Here is a 25,526-nt window from a genome sequence, read left to right as displayed (position 1 = left end):
AACACTATCTTCCAAGCAAAACTGGGACACGGGATCTGGGAGAAATACCCCTGTACTCTTCCAAGGCAGGTAAGTTAGAGGGCACGTTTGGAGTTCTAATTCTGGTTTGGACACACACAAGCTCCATGTGACCTCGGACAAGAAAATGAACCCCACTGCATCTCGGTGTGTTCCTCTGTAAATCAGGCAACGTGACATCCACCTCATTGGGGCTGATGCAAAGACACAGTGACAACTGTTAATCAAGTGTCTGACATACAGAAGGTACCCCCAAAATGGCAGTGGCTTTCATTAATTTATTATAAGGGAGCCAGTCCAATCAGAGTTTACATACCAAAACAGAATATCTGGGACAGCTTCACAGTTTATGGGGACAACGAGTGAGGCAGAATATTAGAAATCAGAGACACCCCAGAAAAATGTGATTACCTATATTTTGTGTCGTGAGCATTGTGACCAAGAGGCAAGATATGGGTTTAGGCCAACGCATGAGCAAGTGGGGGATGGAGAGGAAAGCTCAACTGCACACAGGTGGGTGGAGTTGGAACCCTGAGTCTCAGGACTCAGTCACTGCACTAAAAACCACTGTCCTCAATATCCTATAATAACCTACAATGGAAAAGAATCTGAAAAAGAATATACATATATATATATATATATATATATATATATATCTGAATCACTGTACCATACACCTGAAAGTTAACACAACATTGTAAATCACCTATACTTCAATTAAAAAAATAAATAAATAAAAATTTAAAAACCATGAGACACACTCCTCAAGCCAGAAACTCCTCAAGCCATAAGAGAACAGGAAGGAGCCAGAGGGATGAAGTGACCCTAACAATGAAAGTATTTGAACATAAACAGAAAAGAGAAAAACAGGCTATCTGCACACTCCCAGTGGACAAGAAGGGGTGATAGAGGCCTGAGGTGTCCGGGGTGGAAAGTGAGGATGGAATAAATTCAGAAAAGTCTCTGGTGAGGCTCAGTATTAGTTAGCTATTGCTGTGTAACAAATTACCACAAAGTTAGTGGCCTGAAACAGTACTTTATATCATAGTTTCTGTGACTCACAGTCTGGCCATGGCTTAGGTGAGTCTTCAGCAAAATAGAGACTCACAAGGCTCCAATCAAGAGACTTCCCTGGTGGTGCAGTGGTTAACAATCCACCTGCCAAGGCAGGGGACACAGGTTCAAGCCCTGGTTCAGGAAAATCCCACATGCCGTGGAGCAACTAAGCCCGTGAGCCACAACTACTGAGCCTACGTGCCACAACTACCGAAGCCCGCGTGCCTAGAGCCCGTGCTCCGCCAACAAGAGAAGCCACCGCAATGAGAAGCCCGTGCACCACAACTAGAGGAAGCCCGCGCGCAGCAACAAAGACCCAATGCAGCCAAAAATATATAAATAAATAAATTTATTTAACAAAAATACAAGGCTCCCATCAAGGCATCCCCAGGTGGAGGTTCTCGGGGAGAATCTACCTGCAAGCTTGGGTGCTGGCAGAATTTACTTCCTCATATCTGCAGGACTGAGGGTCTGACCTTCTTGCTGATGGCTGGGGGTCACCCTCAGCTCCTCGAATCCACCCACAGTCCCTTGCCATGTGGGTTTCACCAACAGTATCAAGCCAGCAAGGAGAGCCCGTACAGCAAGTCAGCCAGCAAATGCAATTACAGGAGTCACATCCCATCACCTTTGCTATATTCCGTTGGTGAGGCGAGTCACAAGTCCTGCCCACTCACACCCAAGTGGACGGGATTACACAAGGGCATGAACATCAGGATGTGGAGGTCACAGGGTATCACTTTTTTCTCGTTGTGGTAAAATATACATAACCAAATGTACCATTTTTAAGTGTACAGTTTAGTGGCATTAAGTACACTCACACTGTTGTGCAACCATGACCACCATCCATCTCCAGAAGTCTTTTCATCTTCCCAAACTGAAACTCCGTACCCATGAAACACTAACTCCCCAGGCCCCGGTCACCTCTACTCTGCCTTCTGTCTCTATGAATCTGACGACTCTAGGTACCTTGTATGAGCGGAATCATAATTATCTGTCCTTTGTGACTGGCTTATTTCACTTGGCGTGATGCCTTCAAGGTTCATCCATGATGGCTCATGTGTCAGAAAATCCTTGTTTTTAAGGCCAAGTAACATTCATTGTATGGATATAACCGCACTGTGTTTTTCTGTTCATCCATCGATGGACATCTGGGTTGCTTTCATTTGGCTACCGTGAGTAACACTGGTGTAAACCTGGATGTTCAAATACCCATTTCAAGTCCCTACTTTCGATTCTTTGGGGTATATATACCCAGAAGCAGAATTCCTGGATCACATGGTACAACGGACACTGTCGAGGCCCACGTGTACCTATACTGAGTCAGGTTGGCTTGAGGGCCTCTTAAGACGTATGGGAGCAGAGGAAGAGTAAAGGGCGCCCAAGTACCTGAGAGCAATGGAACACTGCCAGCACCATCGGCCCTTCAGTGATGCCACTGCCACGCCAGGATGTGCAAACGTAACAGTGTTTGCAGTGCCCCACCTACAGGATACCAGGGACACTGCCCACCCCCAATACCCATCCTTCGTTTGCTTCTGACTTTTGCTATCATTGTACTTTTGAAAGGAGTCTTTTTCTGTTCCACTGTTTGAGTTTTCTATAATTAGACAGATAAGCTCACAGGGAAAGCAAGAGTCTCTCAAAGCACCGCCCTAGGGCCGAGTGTGGATGCAACATGCCAGAGCCCCTTCCCTGCCAACCAGAGCTGCCAGTGGCATTCCAGCAGAGGTCCTCAAGGGAGGACACGTGGGATCAGAAAAGACTTGGAGCTTCTTTTTCCAGCCATCTCCGCAGTCTTTTGCAGCGTGGAGTTCTCTGGCCACACCTCTGCAGGTGCGGGGCAGTTCTGCAGGCAGGCGTCCAGTCCTCTGATATGTTCCCTGGAGTCTTCCAGCAAAACAGCTGGCCACCACGACCCGGACACGCTTCAGCCTTTAAATCAAGCACATTCTTTTGGAAAACCTCCCACACCTACTCCTCCGTTCTTATTTTTGCTTACCCCAAAAGCTGCAACCGGTAAACTCGCACTGGTGGTTCGGGAAAACAAAGTCCCAGGGATCTATTATTATGGGCAGAATGAGGGGTTCCCTCCTGCTGTCCCAAAGTAGCACGAGATGAAAGAGGGAAGCAGGAGGCCGGGTCTGGACAGCCACGGAGCCACCCTGTCTCTAGGGTAGGAGTTGCGATGGTGGTGTGATGGGAAAACGCAAGGGCGGCAAAGAAGGCCTTATCTCCATCCGTCCCATCTCAGCCAGTGAAGGTGAAATCGGAGGGGGAATGCCAATGAGGCCGCCGGATCTCCAGACAGCCAAAATGGGGCGCTTTATTTTGGAGTCTAAGTGACCGCAAACAAGCCATTATCAAATCTCTTCAGGGACAAAACTCCGTGTTGAAGGGGACAAACAAAAATAAGTACATTAAGCACAATAAATCACACAGACCTGTCGCTGAGACCCATTATCCCTGGGGGATTACGGGACTGTTTTCCGCCCAGCCTCTCAGCTCTTGGTTCCTGGTTTTCCCATCACTGTTTTAATACTGCAGCCATTACTCTCCGCGCCACAAAGAGCCGGCTGTTTCTCTGTAGTTCTGGGTGGCAAGGGCATAGTTTGTTTTATGATTTGCTTGGGAGGGTAGCTGTTTTATATTCATCTTTAAAAGATACATTTGATAATCGTAGCAATGAGATCCCGCTTAAAAAACAAGACCCAGCCTGGCATTCCCTTCAGCATCAATGTGGTCACGGCTGCAACAATCCGAAAGATATCCAGCCATCACCAGGAGGGCTGTGCTGTTTCTTTGGGGGCCCACATGCCCAATAACGGCCTTAGTCATGTTTAAAGAGTCACTGAATCATGTGGCAGGCAGCCTGGGCTGGAGGGAGACAGTCAGAGGTTGGAACTCATGGGGCCTGGGTTTTACCGTTAAGTTGGTGTGACCTGGGGCAGGTCCTTTGACCTCCTGGGCTGAACTGTCCCATCTGCCCAAACAAACCAGTTGGTCCACATGCCCCTCTGGAGCCAGAAGGTTTCTGCATTTCTCTAAGATGCAGAGGGAGTAGGCGGAGCTTTAGGCCAGATAATCATACCTTTCTTTCCACCTCTCTCTCAACAACATCATTACAAGATTCACCTTAAAATAAAAACTGACCCATTATGCAACTGTCCGAGACATCTGCCCCCAGTGCTCTCTTCTCCGATCCGTGTAGAAATCTTCCCTCCTGCCCCTCATCCCTCGAGTTGTCTTCCAGGACAGTGCATTCTGAATACTGTAACCAAGTCCTCTCCCAGTGTGTTACCCACCAGGAAGTGGATGGAAGGATGGGAACCCAAGGACAGAATGTGCTGGGCCAGATGTCCACAGGGGACCCGCTGGCACTCTTCCCCATCAGAAGTGAGCAGGGCAACAAATCCCCTCAGCTCTTCTGCAAGATGGCTGTGGACTCCTGCGTGCGTCATGGAGACACCAATCGTCCTTTCGGGCATCCCCATGTCAATTACCACACTGCAATCCCGCCATGGAAAGACCACTTCTTGCGCCGTAATGCTTCCAAGCACTGCACCACTGCGCGAGGCTACCATATAACAAAATTGATCCCAGAACTTCATGGCCCATCCGAAAGGCACAGACATAAAACCCACCTGATGGAGCCCAACTCTCAAAATACTCTATAAAGGGGTCAAATTCAGAAAGGCAAAAAAAAAAAAAAAAAAAAAAATAGTTACAAGCTCTCCTGTGTTAGATTTGGAGCTGGGTTTTATGGACATCAAAGCCTGCCGAGTGGCCTCCCGGGAGTGGAATAAAGAGGATTCCTTCTAACAAAGTGATGCCTCTCTGGCTTTGCAAAGTTTGGTGTAACAACCCAATAAATACCAAATGGAGTTAGATATACGGTAGCTTTTAGCCCAGGATGCCAGGGGCAGGTGGCAGAGGAGGTAGGTTTGCCTGCAAACAGGATGGAGATCTGGGAGACAAGCGAACCCAGTCACAATGAACCAGGCCACCCAGAGTGAGAGCTCCACGCAGGCAGGGCCCTTGCTCTCCTCCCCCACCGCAGAGCCCAGCACAGTGCCTGGCACACAGCAGATGACTGACAACTGCATGTTCACTGAAGGAGTGAACAAAGGACTGAAACAGAAGCAAGTGGCATCCATGACCTGCAGCCCCTAAAAACTCTGAACCAGTTGATGGGGAGAGAGCTAAGAGCTAGCCAACAAAGTGAGACTTCTGCAGAGCTTTGAGCACCTCAAAGAAAACATCTACACGTACATATACTCTGACAGCAACACATAATTACGCTGTATGTAAAAGGCAGTTAAAGACGCCAAATCCTTTAAATGTCAGTGTGAGGGTTTTGAGGGTTGTTTTGGGTCTGTTTGTTTTGTCGCTTTTTTACTTACCATTGAAAGTTATTAGGAGCAGGCAAAAGAGAAGCATATTCTGAAAGCATTCTTAGCCTCTGCCCCAGTGAACCTCTTCTGAATATCAAAATACAACTCATGAAAAGAAACCAATAAAACTACTACACATTCCCATGCTCTCCATGAAAGATTCAGGAGTTGGGACAGATATCTCAGGATTTACATCCAAATTGTACTGCAGAGCGGCAGTGAGTGGCCAGCAAGTCAGAACAATGCAGCCACAGCCACAGGCCACTCTAAGGGGCCACAGCTCCACCCTCTGGGTGGAACTTCCCCTGCAAATCTTGCCAACTTGCAAGTTGCTCCAAGTTTCCACCAAACACACACAGCCCAGGTCACACCACCCCAAAGGACTTCCAATTGAAAAACTGCACAGGGGGCTTCCCTGGCGGTCCAGCGGTTAAGACTCCACACTTCCAATGCAGAGGGCGTGGGTTCAATCCCTGGTCAGGGAACTAAGATCCCACATGCCACGCGGCACAGCCAAAAGAGAAAGAAAAACTGCATAGAACATGTCATGTATTAGATCCAAATGCTCCCAAGATACCGTAGGAATAAGAGACATGTAACATCCCATGGGGCATTCTGCCATCACCCGGCGGATATATTTTCTAGGGTGCTTTCTCTTATGATTGTGTTTGAACCTTAGGTTGAAGGTGGACCTCGTTTTCTGAAGGAGGAAAAATAAAGCTAGGAGAGTAATGAGTTGAATTGTGTTCCCCGAGAAAGATATGCTGAAGTTCTAATCTCCAGGACCTCAGAAGGTGACAATATTTGGAAATAGGGTCTTTACAGAGGATTCAAGTTAAAATGAGGTCACTGGACTGAGCCCTAACCCTATACGACTGGCGTCCTTATAAAAGGGGGAAATTTGGACACAGGGACACACACAGAGGGAAGACGATGTGAAGACACACCGTGAGAAGACGGTCATGTGACTGCAGTGATGCATCTCTAAGCCAAGGATCGTCAAGGACTGTCGGCAAACACCAGAAGTTAGAAGAGGCAAGAAACGATTCTCTCCCAGAGCCGAAAGAGAGACCGTGGCCCTGCTGATACCTGAGACGGCTTGATTTTAGACTTCTACCCTCCAGAACTGTAAAACATTCCACTTGTTGTTTTAAGTGCCCCAGTCTGTGGCACTTTGTTACAGCAGCCATATGTAGCTAATACAGAGTAGGTAAGTGCTTTATCCAAGATGAGCTAGCAAACAACATTTTGCTTGGTCAAAACTTCTTGCTCGGGCTTCCCTGGTGGCGCAGTGGTTGAGAATCTGCCTGCTAATGCAGGGGACACGGGTTCGAGCCCTGGTCCGGGAAGATCCCACATGCCACGGAGCAACTAGGCCCGTGAGCCACAACTACTGAGCCTGCGCGTCTGGAGCCTGTGCTCCGCAACAAGAGAGGCTGCAACAGTGAGAGGCCCGCGCACCGCAATGAAGAGTAGACCCCGCTTGCCACAACTAGAGAAAGCCCTCGCACAGAACACAGCCAAAAATAAAATAAATAAATAATTTTTTTAAAAAAACTTCTTGCTCCTGGGTCCTATACTCTCCAAGACTGGCATTTGCTTTCAATAAAGACAATCTCCAAATCAGTTACCACCACGCACACTGGCCTACGAAGGAGTGATGTTATGTGGATGGATTTTTCAAGAGCTCATCGTCCTCCCAGGTAACACATGTGCACTTCAACCATGTCCTGTAGCAGCTTGCTTTCCAAACCCTTAAGTTTTGGAATTTCTGGATTGTAGGTAAGCAAAATTCAGGTGGGAGACTTTTTGGGTTTTGACATGAAAAGACTACCATTTGACAAGCTGCTACCTATTCCCCACTTCCTTTCGGCTGTGACATTCCATTACAAACATCGACAGACCAGACAATGAACACGCAAGCCATATTAAAACAATAATTAACGCCGGGAAGAGAACAGTGACAACTGCTTAGCAGAGGAGAATAACGGACAGGTTTGTCATCTGAGGCGCTTAAGAAGGATGAGCCTTGGGTGTGAATGGAAAGCAATTTCTGATGCGACGGTGGCCCTTTAGTGACTTGGATCAAAGTGACTCATTAACCCCCTCGCTTGCAAACTTTGTTCCCTAAGACGCAAAAGGTAGGGTGGCAAGATTCTCTTTCACTCACATCACCCCTGGCACAAGGAGAGCCCAGCAGAGCTCTCAGCCAGATCAACCACTGCTCCAGTGGAAACAGGAAGAATCCTGCCTGCAGGCAGCCGCATACCCCACACTCCCCCCACAAAAGTCCTAAAACTCATTTCACAACCAGAGTGTACCCTTCGGGGATTTCAGGCAAGTTGTTACTGCAATAACAGAGGCAGCATTGAGCTTAAGGACGAGAAAGGTCCAGATTCCCACTCTCGGATCCCAAGCATCTTTTACAAACTCAAACCACCAGTGTTCATCTCTACACTGTCTTCTCTCTACTCCTATTGAAGGGAAAAGTATACCCAAACAGCAAACTGCATCAAACTTACCATCCCTGAAACCGTTGAGCTTGCATTTGAACAGATGAACCTGTTACTAACTTGGGTTTCAAACAAGGTAGGGGTATTAATATTATTTTTCAAAATATAACCCATTCACAGAGTTAAAATAATAGATGTGTTGTAGAGTGAACCACACCCCCCCCCAAATTCATATGCTGAAGCCTTAACCCCCAGGACCTCAGAATGTCACTGTAGTTGGAGAAAAGGTCTTTTAAGAGATGATTACAGTTGAATGAGGTCATGAAGGTGGGCCCTAATCCAGCATGACTGGTGTAAGAAGAGAAGATTAGGACACAGATACGTACAGAGTAAAGACCACGTGAAGACACAGGGAGAAGATGGCCATCTGCAAACCAAGGAGAGAGGCCTCAGGACAAACAACGCTGCCAACAATTTCATCTGGGACTTCCAGCCTCTTGAACTGTGAGAAAATAAATTTCTCCTGTTTAAGCCACCCAGTCCCTAGTACTTTGCTATGGCAGTACTAGCAAACTAACACAGATGGAGTTCCATAATTTTTCATTTCTTTTTCTTAATCGCATAACTAATGGCTTTTTTAAAAAAAGAAATCACAAAATACATTAAGTCAGGGATTTTAGGCACTGCCTTAAGAGTCTTGAAATTACCAAAGCAGGCAACAGACGGTATCACTAATGTCATTTTGTCAGTGGGCAGATGGGTATCATAAAGGTAAGAGAGTTGGCTGGTGGTGCATGGAAGGGAAGAAGCATACCCAGGAGAGTGAGAGGGTTTTAGAGAAAACACCGGTAGTCCATTGGATCTTCAAGGTCTTCAGATTAATCTTCCTACAGAACATGTTGGGATTTTCTGTTTGCCCAGCTTCTCTTCAGGAAGCCCCCTTCTCCTCTCCCCAAGCAATTCGAATAGGACGGACCCCACCTCCCCTGACCAGGTTTAAGGATGTGACCTTGGCCCTTCCAACCAGATCATGACCAGGACTTTCATCACATCTACTGGGAAAAAAATTCTCTCCTTCAGCTGTGATGGTGAGATGGGTAGGATGTAAGCCTGGGGCTCCTGAGGACCATCCCTGCCACCTGACAGGGACACTCTGCCTGAGAATGATGCCAGCACAGAAGAGAGCAGAGCCAAGAGACAAAGCAAGGACTTCAGGATGACATTTGAGGACCTGGATCCAGCACTACCTGAAGCTGCCCTTTTTTTTCCAGTTACTGAAGCAAATAAAGTCCATTTCTTTTTCTTTAATGTCAGTGTCAATTGGGTTTCTATCAGTTATGGCTGAAACAGTCCTTGCTGAGCCACTAAGGCACTCTGGTATACAAGATCACACGTCTAACTACATATATAAAAGTTTCATCAAAATTTAAACTATGTTTACATTTTACTGAAATTCCCTATCATTTCAAGGGTGCTTAATCAGGAGTGCAATGATGGAGGCTTAGGAGACACTGATGCCCCTGAAATTCTATGAAAAAATAATATTTTGGTGCAGAAGGGTCTGTGGCAGAAAACAACTTCAGAATTTCCACTCTGAACTTCAGTATCTTAGGGGTAAGTATAGTACAATTATCTGCAAGCTTTTTTTAATTCTGAAATTTGAAAACCTTGCCTATTTTTAGGCTGACGTCTAAAGTTTTCATCATAAACTGAATACCTTCTAAGAATAGAATTTCCAACATATTGTAAACATGAGCATTTTAAAATAAAACTTCCACGTCATATTTTGTAAACAGAATCTAACAATCTGATACCCATCATTCATTTTAAAAAGTTAAAAGCAAGTTATTTCTTAAGACCTGAAAATTTTATATCATTCCTTAGCATAAGAAAGGGGCCCCCGTATGCCCTGTTTCTAGCACCAAGTTTAAACAAGTAAAAAAGCATGTGGAAAGGGGCAGCCTTGTAAAGTGCCTTGATTAGAAGGTTCCCACACACCAATTTCACAGTTCCTTTGTTCAGTGCCCCTTAAGGTTTTTATACTCAGAACAACGCAGGTGTTGGGCAAGAGATGTGCCTTTATAAAATAGGGACAAATGACTGTGAAAAGGCGTGGTCTCAGTCCAATCAATTTCAGGAAAGGGTCCATATATGAGGTCGAAAATCTGGAAATTGATTCCCTTAAAACCATCCACACCTGCAATACTCCAGGAAAGGCTTCTGTATCACCAGGGTTATGTATACTCCAGTGCTGAGACACCTGGGCTAGTGGATCATGGGTCAGAGATTAAGAGGAAATTATTCTGGAGATAGAACTGAGTTCCCGTCTCTGGCTTTATCATGCGGGCAAATAACCTCCGTGCACCTCAGTTGCCTCACCCATAAAATGAAACTGCAGCTCAGAGTGCTGTAGGATCAAAAAGCACCATGCATGTCAAGCACTTCTCAGAAGCACACAAGAAACAACTGATAAATGGGAGCTATCTTTGTTACCACCCATTATTATTGTTACTGTTATTTTAAATACTGCTCATCACAACTTGCCAAGAGTCCTTTCCTATACCCTTCACTGGCTCTCATCCACCTTACCAGTTGGAGCCCAAATCCCAGTGAGAGTAGATAGCAAGGTGGACCAAAAGCTCCTGAAAAATGGCCTTGGGTGATTAGCGGGCAAGTGTTTGCCTTTACCTTCAGGGCTTCTGTGAACTTTCTGAGACCTCTGGACAGGGCTGAACAGAGAAAGTCGGTGTTCCCCCTCCTCATCCCGGGAGCTGTTTTCTTATTTTACCAAGCACAACCACCAGAAGGGTGAGGGAGAGAAACAGTGGAGAGGCTCTAAATACAAACATCAATTACAACAGTTAATACGTATGGAGTGCTTTCTGTATACCAGCTCCTGTCCCAAGCATTACACACACATTAACAGATTTAATGAGCTCAAAAATGCTGTGTCAACAGGAGTTATGGATAAACCCGAGCAGAACGAAAAGGAAAATGTCAAAAAGTATGAGCCAGAGAAAGCATCCTTCGGTGTGCATTAGGTCAGTCCCCCACAAGAAAGCAAAGGGCTTCCTGAACGGTGTAATCAGTGCCCATGCCAGGCGCAGGCTCATAAGGCACAGTACCTGGATCACAGGAACCATCTGATAAGCCCAGGGTGCATCTATCACTCCTCTGTGATTCAGTAAGCAAACCTACTCATGCAGCACCAATGCCTGGCTTACAAGGGCAGTGTAATAAAAACCTAAATGGACCTCACAAATACCAGAGGCAATAATAAATATCCAACATAAACACGTGCTTATCCAGCAAAGAGTCTTTGGGCGCTGATGCTGAGCTTCTGCACAAATTCATCCAGTCCTCCCTAGCCACTCCCCGTCACTGTTTGATAATTTCTCAATCAATAATAATTGCAATTCTGCAATGGGTTCTCTAGGAATGTGGAGTGGTATTAAGCCTAGTAAACAGACACCAGTCAAAGGCTCCATCAGTATCTAGGGGCCAACACCGCGACCAGAAAAAAGAAAACACTTGAGGATAAGGCCTTCAATCAAACACTTGAAGAAAGGATGTGTTTTAGATTGTCTGACGATGAGTCCAGCAGGGTTTAAAAAGCCTAAGAGGAGGGCTTCCCTGGTGGCGCAGTGGTTAAGAATCCGCCTGCCAATGCAGGGGACACGGGTTCGAGCCCTGGTCCAGGGAGATGCCACATGCTGCGGAGCAACTAAGCCCGTGCTGCACCACAACTACTGAGCCTGCGCTCTAGAGCCCACGCTCTAGAGCCCACGAGCCAAAACTACTGAGCCCAGGTGCCTAGAGCCCATGCTCTGCAACAAGAGAAGCCACCGCAATGAGAAGCCCGCACACCGCAACGAAGAGTAGCCCCCACTCGCCGCAACTAGAGAAAGCCCACACGCAGCAACGAAGACCCAACGCAGCCAAATATATAAAATAAATTTGTAAAAAAAAAAAAAAAAAAAAAAAAAAGCCTAAGAGGAGAGGAACGAGGAGGCTAAAGATCTGAGAAAATGGAAAAAGCAGAGAAACGCAGCAAGGAAAGAGCAGGAAAGGCAGCAAAGGCACCTCCTCCTCCTCCCCCCCACCCCCCGCCTCCCCCGCCTCCTCCTCCTCCTCCTCCTCCCCCTCCCCCTCCTTCTCCACCTCCTCCACCACCTGCACCACATTCCTTGAAGGCATCGATGGGCCCCAGGGATGGCCCACCACCATCTGGTCATTAGCAAAGGGGCATGCATTCTTTAGATTCAGGAATACCCCTGAAGTACAGCATAATACTCAAGGTTCAACTAGAAAAGGTTATATTATGCCTGAACAGCAAGTTCAGTGCAATCCAAAATCACTACCACCACCACCCACCACTTACAGGGTAGACAGCATGGTACAGGCAGACAGTAAAACACTGAAGATTCCCCAGAGCCATGAGATACCATCTTTACTGAAGGGCTCCCACACTCTGGGCAAGCCAGCTATCTAGAAGCTCGGGAAACACGGTGCAGAAAAGCACAGCAGGAGGAGCCAGTCCAAGGACAGACACAGTTCAGCGCCCAGTATCAGGAGAAGCTTGAAGGAAAGACCTCCTGAACTGTGTTTTGAAGGAAAAACAGAAGTATCCCAAGCAAATAAAGAGGGAAAGAGCTTATCAGCCAGAAGGAGAGGTAGGTGCACAGCTTGGCAGATTTGGGGGAAAATAAGCAGTAAAGAAGGAAAATAATGAGTTGGGGATTGGTGGGTGGTGTGTGGGGTTGGCAAGAGAAGATGAGGCTGCAGAGAGAGGCAGGGGCCAGTTCACAACAAGCTTTGTGTGTCCTGATAAGAAAGATGGATGTTTTCCAGTGGCTGAGAGTGAGCCAGTGAGGGTAAATACACAGAACATCCTAGAAAAGCCCTCGTTCTTTAAAGATTCAAAATAAAGACTCCCTATAAGGAACTGGACTATCCTATTTGAAAAATTCTGTTATCCAGAATGGCTTACTCCACATTTCTGAAAAGAGTGTCCTGTAATCTCTTAGCAGGGCCCTCCTCGGGCGGAGACACACCACCAGTCACGGGAAGCATGGCCCAGCTTCACTTTTAAGGTGGATCCGGAGCCCACATGTCAGAGTTCCAGTAATTTCGCTCTTGGCCCTCCACAGCTGCTTTGGGAACCACTCATGAGGAAAAGAAAAATTTTCTACATTCTACCCCTTATTGGGTGTCATCCTAGACTAGGTAAAAAGGTTGTTCTATCACCCTGGGCTCACCTGAACAAACCCCCGATGAGAGAGGCTACGGAGAGGACATTTTCAGCCCAGCCCCATCCCCACGCCCAGCCCGGCCAAGGGAGAAAGTGCCATTCTAAGACCTACTGCTACTGTCACAAGCAGACCTCATTCCAGTGAGGCCGCTTTCCAGTGGGCAATGAAAACCATCTCGGACTTCAGTACCAATGACTGGGATCAGAGGAGATCCCCAAGCTTCCCTCTGTTTCCATCCGCCTGTACCAGTTCTAGCTCAGTGGCCTTTAGAACTTCCTATCTGAACTAGTACAAAAGCCTGTTCGGCGACCTCCCAGCTACCATCTCTCCCCACTCCAATCTGGCCCCGATACTGCCACTAGGTTCGTCTTCCTAAAACAGAGCTTTGCGTACACCCTCTTCCCGATCAAAAGTCGCCCTGCCTTCCAAAAGTCCACGGCCCCAATCTAGCTTGGCCAACTTCATCTCCAGCTCCTAGCTGATGGAAACCCAAGCCGACTTACTTTGTAACCCCAGAATTCATATTTGTGCATTCGGCAACCTAAGCTGGCAGCTCTACCTCCCTTTAACTCCTCCATTCAAACCTTAATCATCCTGGGTCCAAGGACCCAAGGCAAATCCTACCTCCACTGCCTTTAAGCAGCTAAAGTAAACTCCCGCCTCTGATTTCCCATCAACTTTGGGTTCCAATAATCCACAAACATTCACTGCACTGCTACATCATTCCCACTGTCGCTCTGAACTGTTCACTTGAATCGTCTATTGTTGTTTAACTTCTCACACATGTTTTCTCCCCCAATCTCTCTAACTAGGTTGCTTGAAGGCAAGGACAGAAGGCTTTCCATTTAATTGAATCAATGTTTATTGAAGGATTCCTAGAAGTGTAGCCGGATGGGTGCAACCCAGTCCCAGTGCTTTAAGGCACTTACACATAAGGAAAAGAATAGGGAAAGTATACAGATATTGACAACGCCAAGTAGAAGGGAACAAGCATGGCCTTTGGGGTGTTTTAGGTGATGCTCCCTCTCACTCTATCCTTCCAGCTCCTATTCACCAAGACCCAATCTAATACTTTCTCCTTCTTTGATTCCCTCAAGCATAATGCTACCAAGACACAGTGCCCACTGCCCTGTGCACGTCTTTATTAGTATTTACCTCCCTCACCGAGACGAGGCTACTAGATGACGCAGGCAGGTGATTTCCTCACCTCCCTGCTCCTGATGTCAAGCCGACACCTCTCAGAGCAGGAGTTTCAAGAATGTTGGCTGATGAGTGAATGTTGGCTTAGTAGATGTTAACCAAGGAGACAGAGTGTATAGGGCCTGTAGGCAGGAAGCAGAGATTCTGACTAGGGATCAGGTCAGCACAGAGACAGCAGACAGAGGAGGCAGAACAGCTGTGAGTCAAGTCCCGGCTCCACGCTCCACAGCTGTGTGACCTGGGCAAGCCTCAGCTTCCATACCTGGAAAATGGAAGAGTAAGACCACCCACCTCGTAGGGTTACCGTAAAGGTGAAATGACACAAAATGATCAAACAGAAGAGCGCCTGGCACAAAAGCAGAGCACGAAGAACGTGTGTGAGGAAAAGACTGAAGTCGAGCATGCTGGATGGAAGGGCAGGGAGCAGAGAACAGACAGCCAGAAAGCAGGGGGCGTGAGGAGGCAGAGTGGAGCCTTGGGCCACATAAGGTGGTCAGGCAGCAGGGGCTCTGGACCTGCCTCCCCTCTGGATAATTCTCTCGACCTCCTCAGCCTTAGTTTCCAGAGCTGTGAAATGAAGGTCGAGCGGGCTCAAGGGTCTCCTGCAGCCCCTGCGCTGTCTCAACAGCACAGGTCTGCCTTCCACTTATGGAGGAGGCATCCATAAGTACTTACAAAGCCCAGGCGGGAAGGATTCGCACCAACAGAGAAGGGGGAGAAGATGCCAAGATGGCAGAGAGGAGAGTCCTTCCTACTGGATGAAAAGCACTCGAGTCCCCCTGTTTTCTCGGGCCCACTTCGTCCTCTGAACGTGGGAGCCCTGGCCCGATCCACATCTAAGTCACTGCACATTCATCACCAGTGCCAGAAAGATCACAGCCCACAATCCATCCTGAGGTATTTAAGATGCTTTTCAAGGCGCCCTGACATGCACACACGAACAAGCATTAGAGCCTGCTCCCTCCTCCCAGGCCAGATAAGTCAAAAGCCCTACAAACTCAGAGGAAAGGAAACACACGCCGCATTCCAGGATTGTACTTTCCTTGCCTTTTTACAAAGCCGGCAATGTCTGAACCACAACAATGAATCCCTAAGAGAATTCATTTCGCTGATCTGAAATGTCCTTCACATTTTTAAAATAACAGCTTTCGGGAGAGGTCTGAAGGAGTCCCAGGCTGTGAGTCTGCTGGTATCCACTCACCTCTCCCTCCCCATCACCCCCACCCCGGAGCTGGAAACACAACGCTGGAACGCAAATCATTCTGTGTGGACACAACTGTTTATTCAGTGCAGACCTACTAAGCACCAGGCACCATGCCTAGAGGCAAGAAAAGCCCCATCCTGCTTATCACTTGGGTTGCGCCTCTCTTAGCCCCCCGGACAACCACAAAATACCATTCCCTTCCCGGATGAGAGCTGACATCAGCCAAGGAGGCTGGTACACAAACAGTGTTGGCAGATTAAGAACCTACGCAACTCTTCTGGAAACAAAAGCGGGGAGGGAATGGTTCCCAGTTAGCCACAAAAATGTTAACCTTAATAATAACAAACATGTGTTTAATGCATCAAGGCAGTCTCTAGTCACAGAACAACACTGAAGAGTCCACATGATTCATTACTGATTTTAAATTAAAAAGAAAAAAAAAAAGAGGAAGAATGAATTCCCCGCATGCCTGTGTTCTGCTGTAAATTCCCCTAAATTCTAATGCTACCGTGGAGAGCTGGAAAGATCAGGAAGTCCTTTCTTCCCAATTGGCCTGGGTACGTCAAAAAATGACTCTATTAAGAGCAAGCCTCGCCCAGTAGCCAGGGCTCCATCTCCATGTGCGTTTGCTGCGCGTCCAAAGCGCAGCCCCATAATGCGACGAAAGCGGCTAAAATCATGGGTGAGGCTGCATTTCCCATTCTAGCCCCAGTCTGTGATTATCTACCACTCCAGGTTACCCAAAATTACCTCTGGAGCCTTAAACGCTTACATTTTCTTTCATTCCTAGAACCAATTCTTTTTTGGAAACTTTCACAAGAGATGAAGGAACAAAAAAACCAAAAGCCCTAGATATTTCGTGAGCGAGCACAATTTCGAGGGTTTTTTCTGTAAATATCTCATGCATATTGCCTCTACCATATACTTAGGCGGAACAAAATTAATTCCGTGTCTCTGAAACTAGGAAAACTCAGAATCCTAGAAACGCTTACCTGATTTCCTTTTTAAACCACTTCTGTTCCTGATATATCCTTAGAGGCAGAATGTGAGGGTGACTGAGGAACTCATACAGGTGGTACTCATGACTGCAATCTCCAGGATGAACAGTGGTTAAACCAGAAACCTGCCCCCAGTAAGTGAGCAAAGTAACACCACGTGGTCTGTCAGTGGTTACAAAGTTTATGTAACTACTGTCCTTCTTTCTGTAACACGGTTCAATATTAGCCTCCTTAGCAGGTGAACCCGGTGAGTTATTTGTTAAAACATGGAAAAGTTTATATTTGAAAAACCCTTGGTTTTCTGTAACAGGTAAGGCTCCCAAAAGCATCCATCATGACTGCATTAATCAAATAACCTGAAATACAATTAAGGGACTAGCTATTAAAAAGATGCTTGCTATGAATCCTTTTTGTAAAATAAAAATCCTTTTGTACCGCAAACAATTACTTCTCTTAAATTATTTGCTTTTAAAATAAGATTTATAAGCCAAATTCTCCTAAAATAGGGCATTCTTACACTTAGCTTCAATTATGGAATAAACAGTTGAAGAGTGAAAAACAAATTCTCCCAGTTCTCCTAAAACAGGCCATTCCTATGCTTAGCTTCAATGTTGAAATAATAATGTCACAAACCTTACATTTATAATCGTACTTAACTTCAAATCTCCTCTTTCCAATAAGCACTGCCCTCTCCACCCAGGGCAGCATCAGTGCCAGAATGGTGAGGAAGCTTCTCTCTAGCAACACAAATTTGGTGGCATAAAATTGAGTCGGTTTGCAATTTTCCTGACTTGTACTTTTACACAACTGCTTTTCTGAATCTGTTTTTCTTCCCAACATCCCTCCCTTCACACTCACCCCCCGGCTCCCCCTACGAGGTAACCTCCCTGGCAAAATGAGAAGATTCCCCTTTCCCTGTTTAGAGCCCAGGCTTTGCAGAATCCCACAGGCTCAATTCAGCTTTCATTGACTTAATTTGGAAACAATTAAAATTTTCAGCACTGCTTTTTATCACAAAGCACATCATCCTCAAGCAGTTCTCAAAGAGTAGGTAACATTCCCAAACCCACGGGTTTCCATAATACATAAGAAGTTAGCAAGCAAGCCCAGCTGCTTATGAATGGCTTAAGGTATCAGAGAAGTTCTAATGCAATCTCCAAGTCTACGGAATCTACAACCAACACAGAGAAGTCTTTGTGGTTCTTCTCTTCAGCACTGCATACTTGTAGTGTTTGATATTGCAAGGTAGAGTATACCTTGGAACTGGTCAGGCCTCTTCCCATTTCAGAGCTGGAAAGCTAGAAAACCTAAATAGTCTGAGCTTTGCCACTAACTTAGGCAAGCCCTTTCTCTGAGCCTCTACATTCCTAGTTACAAGACGAAAAACGCACTGAAGTTTGGAGACGGCACCTGAAGCCCAGAGAGGTCAAGATGTATTGTAAGGTCACACAGCAAGTTAGCATAGGATGATGCAAGATGAGAACCCAGATCTCCAGATTTTACTTATACCACCCTGCCTACCAGTCAACTCAACTCAGGGAGGGATGACAGAGACAAAATAAACACACACACACACACACACACACACACACACACACACACACACACACACACACACTGGGGCTTCTTCTACCTCCACTGTCCTCCTGGCTCCTGTTTCAGAAAAACTAAATATATTTGACCCTGGGGATCGCTCCAACAACTGGTTTTCCATTCTCTCTAATATCCTCTGGCCATTACATCGTTGCATCTCTTCCTTACTTCATAGTTTCCTCATTCCACAAAACACACACATAGGCAGGCCCATACCCATCCTCAAAACTATAAAACTCTTCCTTTTCCAACAGCAAAGAAAGTTGAGGCCAGAACTGAGATGATTCAAACACAAGAACCTTGTTCAAATGTTAACTGCAGCCATAACTTTACCCAGAAGTAAATATGACAACATAGAACACACTCTCACAGGGAAAATTTGTGTCCCTCCGCCACTCTATCATTTGTCAAGTAACTTTGTCATTTCTCCCACTGCTGCATAATCACGTAGTGAAAGCCCCAGATGTAATTCACATACACAAGAGGGCAGACTTAGGGTTGATAAGTGACCCTTTCTTTATTTGCGTTCCTAATAGTTTTTTAAAGAACAGGCAACATGCTATATATAGAAGGATAAAGGACGAAAAAAAAATGTCCTTTTCTGTTTGTAATAACAATGTGGGATAATCAACTGGTACTCTTGGAGCTTATCCAGCCAACATTCTTGCCACAGCTTGAACACACAGAGCATGAAACTAGGAATCCTATTAAATTATTTCCCTGCTAACAGCAAGCTTTCCTCTTCCAGAACAGCCCATCTTCCAGCCACACTACTGACTGTTCTCCATTCACACTACATATTTTAAGGTTTCCATGCTGTTCTTTCTGCATGGGATTCCCTCCTGTTCTACTATCCTGGCAAACTCAAGGTTTTACTTTGAACAAACCTGTACATGAGCAGCTCACAGCAATGGTTCAACGTCTGCCTGCCCCCAAAAGACTATAAACTAATCGTGGACCCTGTGCAGCCTCTACACAGAGCATGGCGTCTGTCACATAACAGACATTCAGTTGTTACTTGCTAAGTTAAAAGGAGAAAAGTCTCTCCGAATGTCAATGTGGTCAGGGAAGAACAGAGGACCTGAGTACCTCTCAATGTCAAATGCTCTGGAGCACAACTGCAAAGCCTCATCAACACTAGCAGATCCCGTGAGGTGGCTGTATCGCCAAGGGGTGTCAATGACAGGGTGCCTGGAGTTCTCAGTCCCCTGGGTCTTACATGTGCTCCCCACTCTCTGAGAATCTCTGGCTGCAAAGACACCTTCACCTTATTCATGGACCCTAAGGAAGGCCAGGATCCTGAGTCACTTTCTTCCTCAACCTCTGCCATGTGGCTTCCTTGAAATTCACAAGACTTCATTCATGCCTTAAGATCACAGTATATAAATTCCCCATGACCAGTTTTCACTAGCTGATGCTCAATGGAAAATTTAATAGCATTCTCCTGTTATAATCTCTAATCCCTTGGCTATACTGCGCCTATGACAATCAATCTACAAAGCCTTCGATAACTGAAATAAAGCTTTATGCTGACCACTTCCTTATGCCACAACAAAAGGTCTCCTCAAACTACCTAAATATGCACTATACATATGAGTAAAGGATCACAAATGCAGTCTACCAGACTCCAGAGTTCTAGGAAATGTAATAACTCATGCAGGTTCACAGATCCAAATGCTGAGTCTAACTCTATATGCTGCACTGGGTCTTTAAGAATCCAGGAAGTCTTGGGCTTCCATGGTGGCACAGTGGTTGAGAGTCCGCCTGCCGATGCAGGGGACACGGGTTCGTGCCCCGGTCCGGGAAGATCCCACATGCCGCGGAGCAGCTGGGCCCATGAGCCATGGCCGCTGAGCCTGCGCGTCCGGAGCCTGTGCTCCGCCACGGGAGAGGCCGCGGCAGTGAGAGGCCCACATACCGGGAAAAAAAAAAAAAAAAAAAAAAAAAAAAAAAATATATATATATATATATATATATACACATATATATATATATATATAAATATAAGAATCCAGGAAGTCCTAAATCTTGGCGACATCTGCCTCTCTTCGTGCCAGTATTCTGAGTTGGGTAGTCTCTTCTTACACTCTTTCTCCAACCTTGCCTCTCCTCGTGCCAGTATTCTGAGTTGGGTAGTCTCTTCTTACACTCTTTCTCCAACCTTTCCTGTCTGCCCACCTCTGGAGTCAGCTTTGATAAGACTTGGCCACAGTGGGTAAGCCTGGGCCTTGCAGCTTTGTTCTTCAGCGGAAATAGAATTATCTTCAATTTCTGCTGGAAGACACCTAGACACTAATGATTTAATACCGTTGAAAGTGCAGAGAGAGCATCTGAGATGAAAGTGCAACCACACTGCCAAATGTTACGTTACATCTGTATAAATACAAGGTATGTACTTTTAAGGGGATAACAGTGAGAAATTTTAAGCTTAATGGAGTCAGTTCTAGACTCCATCTAGAATGGAGGTAGCATGATTTTATGAAGATGGCAGATGTGCAGCCCAAAAACCAAAGGGGGGGAGTTTTGATTACAAACCCCCAGGGAACTTAGAGTTAGCACGGTCTAATACCCAAAGGATGGAGTTTGCAGGAGGTTCTGTCTCCCCAAAATTTATAGCCCTCACTTACTTAGAGATTATCACTGAGCCTGCTCAGTCTCACATAATACTTTGCAGTTAACCTGTTCTGAGCTGCCCAAATGACACTTTAGATGTAAGCAGGCCCATCGCTTAAGCATTTGGAACCCACTCATTAGTGCAAGCATGCATTGGGTAGCAAAAAGTTAGGTTCCTGGGCCTTCAAGATAAACCACAGCCTTTTGTAACACAGGTTCATCAGTGGTGGAATACAAAACTAGTCCCCCCTAGTGTCCTGCCACTGTAGGTGGCTGAAAGATGGAGACACTGCTGCATCAACTTTCAAGCACAGCTCAGGAACCCAGAACCACAGGAAACCTTCACCTCCTTCCCAAGAGGTGGAAGCACTCCTGGGACCTACGATGAGATGGAAAAACCTTTCATTTCATTCCCAAGGCCCTTCTAGTTATGTTTTAAAAGGCAAAAGAATCTGCATTATCCCACGCCAAAAAGTTAACCCCCAACCCAGCACACTTCATTCAGTGAAGCCAGAGGGCCTATACTTGTTAGCAACTTCCACCCACTCCAGAGCGATACCATCTTTTCTTTAAAAACCTCTCTATACCACTAGCGAGACTGGTTTCCTTTCCCAGCCATTCTCGAAAACCCACTAAGATCTAAATCTTAACGATTTTGCCTCTCTGTTCCAATTAGTTCTCTTCCCAGTTTGGAATTAACAGGGCCAGGCTCGATAAATGTGTGTTCCCTCAAGCAATTTTCACTAAAGTGTACTGAAAAATAAAGGTACACTAAGAGATGTGTGAAACCTTCAAGCCAGTTTTTTTTTTTTAATCCCCAGTGAGGACCCACCATGCCCGTGAGTAATTCATTCATGTCACCCTTTTGTGAGACATGAGAAGAGAAACCTCCATGTGTTCCTTTCCTAATTTAGAACCTTCCCTTATCTTAAGTCTACCAAAGCTGACTCCTGAGGTGGTAAGACAGGAGAGGTGAGGAAGAAAATTAACCTGAAGTGACTGCATGCTGGCAGGGAGTGAATAAGCACTTTGGGTTTCCACCAGTGCCAGAGAGGGATGGCACCTGCAATTTAGGGAAGGGGAACGTCCACCTGCCACCCCTTCCCCATCCCCACCCCCAGCCCATGAAGGAAGCAGAAGCCTGAGCCCTCTCTTGCGGCACTTACATAAGACCCTGTAAAACTTCCTGTGACATTCACGCAAAGTGTAAGCTGCTATTTTGCTCCCTTGGGAGATCATTTTAATGGACCGAGTGACAAAATTCACAGATTCAGAATTCAGCAAAAACCTGCTCAACCGAGGTACGTCAGCTCAGGGACGAAAAAAATCCATCCCCATTAAGCAGGGTCACCCGGGGGGATGGTTCAGTGCAGGAGAGACAATCTGTTCCCTCCTAAGTGACCCATTTAAAATCAGATCGTTCCAGGGAAAGCTCACGGGTTTAATAAATTTCAAACGGGCAAGGGTAGGCTTGCAGGACTGAGGTTCCCTGAGAGTAAAATTTTAAAGACAGTAATAAGGCATTGAGCAAAATAACTTAAGGATGCACAAACTTTGGAGTCAGTCACTCCACCCTTCAGAAACAGTGACTTTCACAAGACTGTCAGGATCGCTACCCAGTGACCACTCATCACAAGCAGCTTTGTCCAGCAGGACTGACACTGGTTGGGTTTCCTCTCTACTGCTATCGCTGCCACCCAACCGCTCTGTCCAATAGAGAGACTCGCAAGCTGTGGCTCTCATCCCAAATCGGCCTCGACTCTGCAACAAGGAGCAAAGAAAAGTTCTTCACAGCATCACGCCAGGAAAGGCAGGTGGGGACTGCCCAAAGGGACAGCTCTAAACATAGCAGGTTCTCCCAAAGCACACGTGCTCACAGCCAGCAAGCTGTGGGGGAGGGAGGTCGACATCGCCTCCTGGTGTTAACGGGAAACTCCTCCTCGCTCTCAGTTAGCAGCCCGTGAGCCTAAGGAGCAGGGCAGGCCCTGGGACGGGTCCTGGGGGACATCAGAAACTCGGCGACTTCTACCTCCAGCCTCTCCAGGGCTCCGGGCCCAGGCGGCAGAAGCTGTGCCCTCACTCCCTCTCTCTTCGCCAGCATCCCGAGTACCGGGGGTACCAGCCACAGGTTCGGAGAACCTGTCCGGCACCGCTCACCAGGGCGCCCCCGCGGCGGCTCTCTCGCACCCCCGGGGTTCCTACCTTGGCCGTGACTGCCGCCAGGCAGAGGGAGACCGCGGAGGAGCTGGGTCGCGCCGCGGCGCTGCCACCTACGAGGCGCAGGGGTTCCGGGTCGGGGTCCCAGCAGGCGCTGCCCTAGTCCGAGCGGCGGTGACAAGCGCAGACTTCGGGGCGGCCCCCGCCTCCAAACGCGACGGGGAAGGTCCGGGCCGCCGGAGCTGAGCACAGTCCCGTCTTCCTCTCCCTCCGGCGCTGCTGCCTGGAGCTGCTCCCTGCCCCGGGGACTCTACGGAGCCCGGGGCGCCCCGCATGGGCAGGGGCCTGGGTTCGCCTCGGTCTGAGCCCGGGGAGGGGGCGCTGTGAGAGACGCCGGGCGGCCGCCGGGGCCAGATCCACCTCCCGCGCTCCCCGCCGCTTCGCCCCTTCAGGGCAGGGCCTGCCCGCTCCCAGCCCGGCTGGGCGAGCGCGGCCGCGCCCCCAGCTTCGGGCTCCCGGGCTCCCGCGCGGCGGCGGGGCAGCGACGGTCCGGCCCGGCCGAGCACAGAGCGCGGAGGCGGGGGGGCGCTGCAGCCGGCCTCGGCGACCCCTCCCCCCGGGCCTGCGCCGCCCGCCCGCGGCTCCGCGGTAAGGAAGCGCTGGAGAGGGCCTCGCCCCGGCCTGGGGCGCGGGGCCGGGGGCGCGGGGCCGGGGAAGACGCCCCGGGAAGGTCACCGGAGCGGAGGCGGGGCACAGCGCGGTGCGTGCAGGGAACCGAGGGCGGCCCCGGTGCCGCCGGGAGCGCTCGCCGGCCTCGGCCGCCGCCGCCTCCGAAACGCGCCGGCTTCCCCGAGCGCCCGGCACTCGGAGCCGGGCGGCTGTTGCAGCCGCCGCCGGCAGCCGGGCGCCACTGGCCGGAGCCGGCGAGCGATCCCCGCCTCCCGCGCCCGGGCAGGCGGGGGCCGCCGCGCGGGGGGCGGCGGGGGGGAGGGCGGGCGGGCGAGCTCTGGGGTCCGGGGTTCAGGCTAGCCCCGCCGCCGCGTGCCCAAAGCGCCAGGCTCGCTCAGCAGCTGCAGTGACAGTGTGTCTGTGTCATGTCTGTGCAGCTGGGGGGGACCGCAAGCCCGGGCCGGGCTCCGAGCGGGGGCGGGGCCGGCGCCCGCCTCGGCGCCCGCCCCCACCCCGTGACGGCGCGGCCGGCCAATGGCAGGCGCCTCAGCCGCGCGGACCGAGAGGCCGCCCCCGCCTAGGCCCCGCCCCCCGGCGAGGCTCCTCCTTTCTGTTTCTTCGGCTCGCTCACACGCAGGCGGAAGCAACACCCGGAGCCGGGATTATGGCCCGGGTCGGGACGAAAGCGTGCAAGCTGGGAGCTCCCCGCCCTTCTCCCCCCACCCCGGCCGCTCCCGGCCGCCTCGGGCTTGGCGAGCCTCGCGGAAAGAGGGGGAAGGGAAGCGGGACGGGTCCGCAGCTGCTGCCGTAGAGACTCTTGCAGGCTCGCAAGGCCATGCAGACTGTCCACTCTTCCTTGTAAAAAACAGCCGTCGTGGGAAGTAGGAAGTTTCCCCGCCTCCACTTCTACTCAGGTCGCCGCTTCTCTCGAAGGTGGGCAGAGTATGGGACAGGTTGAGGCTGCCAGAACCCACGTTGAAGGGCTTTGACAGCATCATTTGGGGCTACGTATTCAAGAATCCGGTCCAAGGCTTCTTATTCTTCGGGGAAACTGCATTTTTTGCCCCCCCCAGCCCCCAACACACACACCCCAGGCACGCACAGCACGCCCCCTCCCTGTTACGATTTCATTCTTGCTCTTTCCCTCCCGGCACAAGAACCCTGAGCGCAATATATCCCATTGAATGGACTTCCAGCCTCCCAATTCTAAAGACGAGGGTGGGGCGCCGAGAGTCCCCTATAGAAAGGAGTGAGTGAAATTGTCCGGGCAAAGGGGGAGGGCGTGTGAGAGTGGCTGAAAGGAGGAGGCCTGGAGAGAAAACCCAGAGGAGGAGAAAGCAGAGGCAGGGAGAGAAAGAGGGCGCAGAAGGATGGACAACTCTGGGAGACCGGAGCTCCGGCGCGTAATCCAGCTCCCGGGATTTTGGTCAGCTCGGTCTCAGGGCTTCTGGGGTCCCCTTCCCCCCGATTCCCCACCTCTCCCCAGCCGGGCGGGCCGCCGGCTTTCTTAGCCCTTGGACTCCGAGGAGGCAGCGGGAAGCCCACCCTAGTGCTTGGAAGGAGCACGGGAAGGATGCAAAAAGAGAGATAAAGTGCAAGGGTGGGGAAGCGAGGGGGTGCGTAAGAAAAGGACGCACCAGCTCGGCACCCCGAGCTGGGCTGTCGCGCTGACCCAAGTGCTTCGGAGGTTCGTCCCTCGCTCCCCTCCGGACCTGGCTCCTGCCTAAATAACCCGGCTTACGGCTTTTAGCTTGACCCAGCCGGGACCCTTCCCCCATCCGCTCTCTTCCAGCCCCTTTAAGCAACGACTCCCCAACCCACCCCTCCACCCCCGAACTACCCCACCACCACCACCACTACCACCATCCGCTCTTCCCCGGCTCTGGAGCGCTGTTTACCTAATCTCAGTGGCACACCGA

General features: G+C 49.0%; 1 protein-coding gene across 1 annotated transcript in view; it reads right to left on the bottom strand.

Moving 5' to 3' along the window:
• Positions 1–23,804, bottom strand: part of LARGE1 (LARGE xylosyl- and glucuronyltransferase 1) — a 596,546-nt gene extending 572,742 nt beyond the window's left edge. Inside the window, 1 exon segment of the mRNA XM_060112947.1 lies at positions 22,984–23,804. The gene's annotated coding sequence lies outside the window, so the exon portion shown is untranslated.
• Positions 23,805–25,526: the final 1,722 nt, after the last annotated feature.

This window comes from Mesoplodon densirostris, chromosome 11, assembly GCF_025265405.1.
Source record: "Mesoplodon densirostris isolate mMesDen1 chromosome 11, mMesDen1 primary haplotype, whole genome shotgun sequence".
Lineage (NCBI taxonomy): Eukaryota > Metazoa > Chordata > Mammalia > Artiodactyla > Ziphiidae > Mesoplodon > Mesoplodon densirostris.
This window is presented reverse-complemented; position numbering and strand designations above follow the sequence as displayed.